The following is a 9,305-nucleotide window of genomic DNA, read 5'->3' on the forward strand; positions in this document are numbered from 1 at the left end:
CAGGCCAGCCAAACAGCACAGTATTAAAGTGCCTGCAAATAGGCACAGGGTGTCTGAGTTCAATCCCCGGTTCCGCAAAAAAAAAAAAAAAAATAGGCACAGGGGCCGGGGGACCCCCAAGCCTGCCCTTGCCATCCCGCCCCCGGGGTGCACTGAGACTAGGCGTGGAGGCACATGCCTGTAATCCCAGCTCTTGGGAAGCTATAAACAGGCGAATCACTACAAGTCCAATCAAGTAAGTAGTGAGACCCTGAACATCCTGTAGACCTTTCCCTAAAATACAAAAAAAAAAAAAAAAAGAAGAGACTAAAGAAAGAAAAGGACTGGGCATGCAGTTTAGTGGACATGCTTTTGATTCAATCCCCAGAGCTCCCCCATACACAAAAAAAGAAACATATTGTCAATAAGTCAAAAAAAATTCAAAAACTTTTTAAAACTTTTGGGCTGGGGAGATAGCTCAGTGGAATAAGCACTTGCCTGGCAAGCACAAGAACCTGAGTTCAATCCCTGGTTCTGCAAAAAAAAAAAAAAAAAAAAAAAAATTATTTAGCAATCCAAAAAATTTCAAAATAATACAAATATACAGATTAGATATACTCACTCAGTTAATGCCTGTTGAGGGCCTAAATTACCAACTTTTTTTTTTTTTTTGTATTTTAGGGAAGGGTCTACAGGGTGTGTTCAGGGTCTCACTACTAGATCAGACTCATAATGATCTGCCTGTTTACAGCCTCCCGACCAACTTCTAAATTAGGAATTCCAGCAGATTTAGGAGACCTCTGGCCATATAACAGAAAGCTCCCTGAGGCCAAGGACTAACTTTCTTAGGGGTACTTTGTTTGTTTCATTGTTGTTGTTTTGAAACAAGCTCTCTTTATGTAGCTCTGGCTGGCCTTATACTCACTGAGCAGCCCAGGCTGTCCTGGAACTCAGGTGATCCTCCTGCTTCAGCCTCTGCAGTGCTGGGATTCTAGGCTCGAGCCCCCGTGCCCAGCTTGCCTTTCTTGTTGGCTGCTTCAGCACAGCATTAGGAAAGCGTGTTGCTGCATTCCACGGACATGTGGTGAACAAATTCACAATGGCTGACTCGGCCTGCTCCATTGTGGCGCCCATGTATGTTTATAAGGGAGAAAATGAGATAGGGCTGGGGTGGCCCAGTGCTAAAGGACTTGCCCAGCATGCACAGGGCTCTGGGTCTGATTCCCAGCACCACAAAAGAAAAAACAGGCAGAGAGCACAGCTCAGCTACAGAAAGGCCTGATCCTGGCCACTCATTAAACAACCTCCATGCTGGATTCCCTCATCTCCAAGGGCTAAGATAACCCCAAACACAGGCACAATGACCAATTCATAGGTCTTAGGAAAAGCTGTCGACCTGGACGGTAGGATTGGGCTGGGCCTGGGCCAGTCCAGGCCAGTTTGGCCCCAGGGCAGTGTTAGGCGCTCCCATGGCAACGCTGTGGCGGTGGCAGCGTTGCAGCATTCCCTGTGGAACTTCAGGCTGAGGCCATCCACTCCCCAAGGCCACACCGCACAGCCCTCTGCCTCCCAGCTTCCCCATGTTTCCCCGGTGACTGTCCAGTGAGCACTCGGAGACTCTGTAGCAGCAGAATTAACTTCCTGAACCGGAGAGGCAGGGGAAGGAAAGTCCTATACAGAAGGGCTGTGGCCCCAGACCAGCGCTCCTTGCTAAGGAATGAGTCAGGGCCCTGGGCTTCCTACACCCACAGGCCTGTGACACTCGAGGCTCCCACATTCAGGAACAGTCACCTCCACTTCCTGCCCTCCTCCCCATGCCCTGACCCTCTGGCACTTGGGTGCCAGCTGCACCACAAACTTTCTCCACCCGACCTAGGTCACAGTCCAAAGGCCCTGCTCCACCTCCTCTTTCTCTCTTGCCAGCCAGCCAGGCTCAGCCCCCCCCCCACCCCACCCGCACACTTCCTTCTCTGCCTTCTCCCTCCAGCTCTCTAGGCTGGGACCTTCTATTGAGCTTCCCTTCTCTGCCAAGGTCTCCCAGAGCAAGGAATTAGAGTAGCCTGGAAGTTGGCTTAAGGTGGTAACTACGACTTTTAATCCTCCCAGAAACTGAAATGAGTGTTACCTGCATTTTAGGAAATTTATCTTATATTTTTGTTGTACTGGGGATCAAACCCAGGGCCTCACACTTGCTGAACAATTGCTCTACCACTGAGCCAGGCCTCCAGCCCCTATCTGCATTTTAGAGCTGGGGAAACAGCCTGATGGTCAAAAGACAGCTCATGCTAGAGATGTAGCAAAGGAGCACAGAGCTGGACCCTTCCCCCACAGCATGTCTCCCCACTCTGTCTTACACCTCCCCCTCACCCTGCCCTTCGAAGATAACACCATAAGCCAGGCACTCCCTGCACTATCAGCTTTTTATAACACCATCAAACCATCACAATTATAACTACAGGAAAGTACAAATAGCCTCATTTTATATGAGGAGACAAGCTCGGAAACTCTATACATTTCCTAAGGTCACAGAGAGCGTAAATTCCAGGGTCTGAATTCAACACAGCTCCTCTGGCTGCAACACTTGGAGTGTCCCACTGCCCTGGGTCTAGCCAGAGACCTAGCTGAGCCACTGAGTCAGGGGATAGGAATGCAGACTCTCCGGCCCAGCATACAGGCTTTGACTGGTCAGCCAGCACCTCCGAAGGAGGTTATTTACAGAGGGGGGCTGGCTCATCTGAGAGGCCCAGCAGCCCCAGGACAGGTGATGGGGCTTTCGGCACACCCCCTCCCTCCTCGGGGGAGCTGAAACCCCCTCGAGCTCTTTCACTTTGCAAATTCCTCCCAGTACCTTCTAGATGCTCTAGGATTTGTGATTAAAATCAAAATGTTCCAAGATTATGATCCAAATTAAACAAAATTAAGACAAATTTATGTATTGAGAATTGTCTTGATTCCTGGAACAACATAGAGTAACAGAAAAACACATTTGAAATTGAAACAACCTGCTTTTCACTCTCTTATCTGCTGGGTGACAAGAGACAAGCCCCTTCTCTACGTTACAATCTGCAGCATCGTGGAGGGTGGGACCATTTGTTTCTAAAATTATTCATTAGTATTATGTTTGAATTTTTTTTTTTCTGGAACGGGGATTGAACACAGACCCTTGCGCTTGCCAGGCAAGCACTTATTCTACTGAGCTATCTCCCTGGTCCTGTTTGAAATTATTGATGCATTATATACAAGTATCAATTCCCCACCATGAATGTAATCATTGTGTATCACAAACATAGGGCTGGGGAGATAGTTCAGCGGCATAAACATCAGTCTGGCAGGTGCAAGGCCCCGAGTTCAATCCCTGGTACTGCAAAATGTAAAAAATAAAAAATATATACTGCAAACATGTACCTTTAAAATTTTTAAAACATACATGAAAGAAATTTGGGTTTTCACTTTACATTCTCTCATAAATAAAGCAAATTCCATGATAAGAAGATATTCTGTCTTGAGACTGGGCATGGTAGTGCACGCCTGTAATCCCAGCTTTTGGGAGGCTGTAAACAGGTGGATCACTATGAGTCCAATCTAGTAGTGAGACCCTGAATACCCTCTAGACCCTTCCCTAAGAAATTCAAAGAGAAGAAAAAAAAAAAAAAAAGGATATTCTTTCATACTTCGAATTCTTACTTCTGCCATTGTTGCCCTCCACTGGGCTAACAAGGTTCCTGGGGTGGGGGTGGGGCATTCCCACCTGCTGCAGTAACAGCCACCACCACAGCAACATCTCTTTCACTTAGCACCCATCAGGAGCAAAAGGCTAGACTACAAGAAGAACTTACTACCCCAGGAGTACTGGAAGCAGAAATGTGTACCAGGAAGGGAGGGAAGCCAGGCCGGGCTTACTCAGAAGCCAAGAACAGATAAAGCTGAGGCAGCAGGCCTCCAGGCAAAGCCAGATGATGGAAAGAAAACCTTGGAGGAGGAGGAGGAGGAGGAGGAGGTGAAAAGGAGAGCTTGAATTCCTAAGAAAGCCTGAGTAAGCCAGGCGAGCCTGGGAGCAATGCTGCTGGATGGTATGTGTGCACACCCTTCAGAGAATGCGCTGGTCAGGGCCACGAGGCTGAGCTGCCACCCCCTCACTTCAGAAAGCCCAGATAGCTATCTCCCTCCTGCTCTCAGGAGCTCTGAGTCACAGCGCTGAGGGTTGGGTTACTGGTCACTGTGGGCTTGGCAGCACCTCTGAACCTCTCCGGACCGATGTGTGTGGCCGCTCCACAGATAAGCTGGGTGCAAAGGGATGTCTTTGGCAGAAGTGGAGGTAAAGAGGTAGATGAAGATGATTGATCCTCACAAAGGCTCAGGGGGGAGTTTGGCTCTAGTTCCTACCAGCCAGCTCCAAGCTAGAAATATTCCTTTCCAGCAAAGTTGGGTGCAGGATCTGGGCAAAATGCTACCTCAGTTATCCCTTCTTGACTGAGCTCTAGGTTTAACAGTCTCTCTCTCTCTCTCTCTCTCTCTCTCTCTCTCTCTCTCTCCCTCCCTCCCTCCCTCCCTCCCCCCCCCCATTGCTCCAAGCCAGGCCCTGTGGGGAGGAAGAAGAGAAAGGAGGCACTGTTCCCTTGTTCTCTGTGTCACTGAGAAATGCCCCACACCCCTGCCAGTCGCCCTGCTCCTAGCAGGCAGGTGAGATCTGCCCTGGAGACGTGCTGGAGTGAGGCAGGCCCTCTGCAGGGGGTGGGAATGACGTCACCTCCTGCCTTGTGCCTCAAGGACACGTACTCAGTCTCCTGCTCAATGTAGGAAAGTCCCGTCCCCTCTGCCTCCCCAAAATGCGTGCACCAAACGCTGCTTTGACCCCATGGCTCCTCAACTCTAAGCTTCCCACAGCTTTCTGAATAATGATCCAATTCTCATTGTCACAGAGGCTGTGTCTCCCCTCCTGGCACTGGCTGCCTTCCCCAAGCCAGGCCAGGCTGTGCCCCTCCTCCCATGGCCACTCCCTGTCACCGCACCTGCTGACACCTTACCCTTCCTGCAAGCTCTGGCTCCAGCTCACCTCATTCATTCTGCAAACATTTACTGAATGAAAATCCATACCACACCTCCCCCATGAAGCCTGCCCCAATCATTTATGCCAGAAGTGGCTGTTCCCAGGGAGACCCCAAGGATGGATCTTTTTCACACGGCTAGGCTGGGTTATACTTGCCTGTGGGAAGCTTTGAGCTCCCCTTCAGGCTGTAAAACCAATGCATGCAGTCTGTTTTTCTTGTGGTTTTGGTTCGGTTTGGTTTGGTTTAGCTTGGGTTGGTTTTGGTTGGGACAGGGTCTCACCATATGATTCAGGCTGGCCTTGAGTTTACTATGTAGCTCAGGCTGGCCTCGAACTCACAGTGATCTTCCTGCCTCAGTCTCCTGAGTGCTAGGATAAATGGCATTCAGATGTAGACTATTTTGTTTGCTTGTTTGTTTGGAACCGGGGATTGAACTCAGGCGCTTGCGCTTGCCAGGGAAATGCTTACTCCACTGAGCCATCTCCCCGGCCCTCAGATGTAGACAATTAGTGGGACATTCTTTTGGGGAGGTACTAGGAACTGAACACAGGACTTCATTATTATTTTATTTATAAAGGAAGAATCTGGGGGACTGGGGAGATGGTTCAGTGGAATAAGTGCTTCCCTGGCAAGCGCAAGGGCCTGAGTTCAATCCCCAGTTCCGCAAAAAAAAGGAAGAATCTAAAAAAAAGTAGCACCTTCAGGCCTCAAAGCAGAATCAAAGCTCTCACACCAGCTCTAAGGCACCCTCCTCCAAGGCAAGGCAAAGATTTATAGCAGTTCTGATTTCCCACACACACCGCTGGGAACTTCCTTGATTCACTGAGTGAATGAACGTGCAGTATCCTACCATGTGTCCTGTCCAAGTGCATGCTCCACTCCGATCCCTATCTGCTGTCCCACAGATCCTTGCTCCCCATCCTCTCCACTCCCTCCTCCTGGACCCCCAAGGATACAGATGATAGGGAAGAAGCCATCTGTGACAGTCTCTTGAATCCCAGGGATTACAGCTAGGTTTTGGAAATGGCCTAGAAGCGGGCTCCCCTCGCTTCACTTCACACCCTCTGGTGAGTCCCAGATTTTCTCCTCCCTCCCAGCTCCAGCAGGACACAGGGTGGCAGGAGGGAGGGGCAAGGCAAGGCAAAGGACAGTGAGGGGTGGAAAGGAGCCAAAATCCAGTGACACGTCATCCTTGGGCCTCCCCTGGGGGCCCCAGAACATTTGAAATTCCAGCCCATCCCTGGGGAGACACTTGGGTGTCAATAAACTGGGCAGGAGGCAAAAGAGCTCTGTTTATTCCAAACTAAGAGGTTGTCATGGTGACAAGGCCAGTGCTATTAGGCTGGGAGCAAAGGTCCGGACAGGGGTGGAGCTTGAGTATCCCAGCCAGCCACCTGAAGACCATGCCAGCTGGGCCTGCTCTGACCCAGCACCCCCTGGTGGGCAGAGCAAGACCTGAGGGCTGGGGAGGGCTGGTCCTGAGGGAGAAGCCAGCCCATCTTACAGTCAACTCGAATTTTCATCCTCTTCCAACCCCGTCCGTGGGCCTTCTCCAAGGAGACCAGAGACTGGCACTAGAGCAGGAAAACTCCTAAAGAAGAAATGAAGAACTCAATCAGCTGCTGGGAAGAAGATAAAGTGGGGTATCAGTCAGGGAAGGCTCCCTGGAGGAGGTATCCCAGGCTAAGGAAAAAATAGCCAGGGCTCCAGGGTACAAAAGGTAGTTCCCTCACTGGTGAGAGAGGCCAAAAGAACAAGGTGGAGACACAGATGACACCCTCACTCCTTCCCTCCGCCAGTTACCAGAACCATAAACGCTTGATGCCCAAAGGGGCCCAGCTGTCACCCCGGCCATCCTTAACAACGCCCTCCACCCCCTGTGTATATCCACTCCCTCCCTTGCTGCGTGGGAGGCAGAGGCGGCACTCCCTGTGCCCAGCACCAGGCCTCCCACCTGTGCTCAGAAACCCGCTCCCTGGAGCGTGTGCCATCCAGGGGTCTCCTCCTCCTCGAGGAGCCCTTCACAGGCTGATTTCCCTTTTATGTCCACCTGTATCACCTCTTCCTTGGAAAGAAGAAAGGTAAAGGGGAGTGTCACCTTTGGCCTGTGTCCCTCACTCACCACCTCTCTGCATGTAAGCGTGCCTTGCCTCCACCCCCAAGAACCCCAAAACAGACCCCACACACATTCCCAATTCTCTCCTCCCTACTGACCCTGCCATGCGGGTTGGCAAGCACGGAACCACCAACCACCAACTCACAGCTAGATCTTGCAGACTGTGCAAGCCTTCCCTTCCCTTTCTCACTGGGAATGTTGGACACCATCAACCGCACTTTCATTCTTTTTTTTTTGTAACTAGGATGGAACTTAGGACCTTGGGCTTGCCACACCACACAGGCACTTATGCCACTGAGCTGTCTCCTTGGCTACACTTTCTTTCTTGAAGACTATTTTCTTGGCACGCTGATACAGTTCAGATCAGCCTTAAACTCACTATGTAGCCTGGGATGGCCTCATACTCATGGCAATCCTCCTGCCTCAGCCTCCTGAGTTCTAGGATTACAGGCGTGCACTACCAGGCCTGGAAATCCTTCACACTTCTTTTTTTTTTTTTTTTTTTGGTGGAACTGGGGATTTAACTCAGGCCCTTGCACTAGCCAGACAAGCACTTGTTCTACTGAGTCATCTCCTCAGCCCCTCTCACACTTCTTATCACCTCTCTAATGGCTCCCTTTTAGTCTTCCCTGAATCTTCCTTCTGTACCCGTGTTTACATCTAAAGCTTTTCATTGCTTCGGAGGCCTGCGCACCCCTCTGGGCCCTAACGCACAGCCACACTGTTGCGTCTCATATACACTCAAAAGGCACATGAACGCAGATGCCCACCCACAGCACCCAGGTTAGGGTCTGCCTCCCTCCTTCCCTTCCAGACCATCCCACGCACACTCAGGGTTCCACACCTCTCAGGTCCACAGGTCCAGACTCTCATAGGAGCCACAGTCCTCCGCTGCACTTGTCACCTGGATGTGCCACCCAATCCTCATACTCATGGGTTCCAAATAGAAGTTACTGTCAAACACCTCTGTCCAGGCCTCTGGCGGACATCACACTGAGTCCATAGTGAGAGGCCTGGGGTCCCCCAAAGTCGGGATGGGACAAAGATTGCCTCGCCCTGGCACAAGCCAGTCGTGTGACCTGACACAGAGCACTATGGTTCTTCTTTCCCTGACACCCAGTTAGACCCCAACTCCTAGCAGATCCCTCCTCTTAATTCCCCTTGAGTCTGTTTTCCTCTCTCTCTTTGCATTGCTTCTCTCTTAGCCCACCATTCTTTATCACTGCCTCCATGACCCCAGGACACTCCCTTCTTACCCTTCCAAGATGTCCAGCTCGAACAGCCTTGCCAGTGTGCAATCTTGTTCACTACTGTTTCTTTCTAGTCCTGGGAACTGAACCCAGGGCCTTCAAACTGAGCAACATCCCCTAGCTTGTCTTTATTTTTCATTTTGTGATAGGGTACTCACAAACTTGCCCAGGCTGCACTCCACCTTTCAATCTTCCTGCCTTAGCCTTCCAGAGTGCTGGGGTCACAGGTGCGGGCCTCCACACCCCACTCAATCACACTTCTTTAATTCAAGCCTCACTCAGCCTTGGGTGAATCCTTTTTTTTTTTTTTTTAAATTTCAGAGTTTTATTTTATTGCACTAAAGGAGCAATAATTTTCTCTCTCATTTAGTTTTGAAAATCTAAGTTACTTGCAAAGTCTTAAGAATACTGTTTCCTACCAGATTGGAACAATAAACATAATATAACCAGATTCTTAATAAGTAATGTCTTACAAATAAAAACACATTTAAAATAGCTTTAAATACATTCTTCACAAGTAAGTCAGTATATATTTTTATATCATGTCCACTTATGCTTAATTAAAGCAGGTATATTACTCTGATGGAAACAAGGGAAATCTCTCATTCATGCACTATACAGGAGGAATATTCAAGTTAAAGGGGGAAAAAACCCACTCTTATTTTTGTAAATGTATACAGATATACTCATCTACATGATAAAAAAGGAAACCGTCAAGTTTCCTACGCATCAGATACACATTTTCATCAGGTGTGATTATCTACAGCTAATTTATAATAAGATGATCTTTTTTTTTCCCCAGAACCAGGGATTGAACTCAGGCCCTTGCGCTTGCCAGAGAAGCACTTATTCTACTGAGCCATCTCCCCAGCCCCCACTTAAATTCTTTTTTTTTGCGGAACCAGGGATTGA

General features: G+C 49.5%; 1 long non-coding RNA gene across 1 annotated transcript in view; it reads right to left on the reverse strand.

Moving 5' to 3' along the window:
- Positions 1 to 5,761: 5,761 nt before the first annotated feature.
- LOC111818491 overlaps positions 5,762 to 9,305 on the reverse strand; it is a 5,840-nt gene continuing 2,296 nt past the window's right edge. The window contains exons 2-3 of the long non-coding RNA XR_002822468.1: positions 6,982 to 7,092; positions 5,762 to 6,618 (exon numbers count right to left, since the gene is read on the reverse strand). This is a non-coding gene — a long non-coding RNA (uncharacterized LOC111818491). The remainder of the gene's footprint in view (positions 6,619 to 6,981; positions 7,093 to 9,305) is intronic.

This window comes from Octodon degus, unplaced genomic scaffold (genome assembly GCF_000260255.1).
Source record: "Octodon degus isolate 3935 unplaced genomic scaffold, OctDeg1.0 scaffold00093, whole genome shotgun sequence".
Classification (NCBI taxonomy): domain Eukaryota; kingdom Metazoa; phylum Chordata; class Mammalia; order Rodentia; family Octodontidae; genus Octodon; species Octodon degus.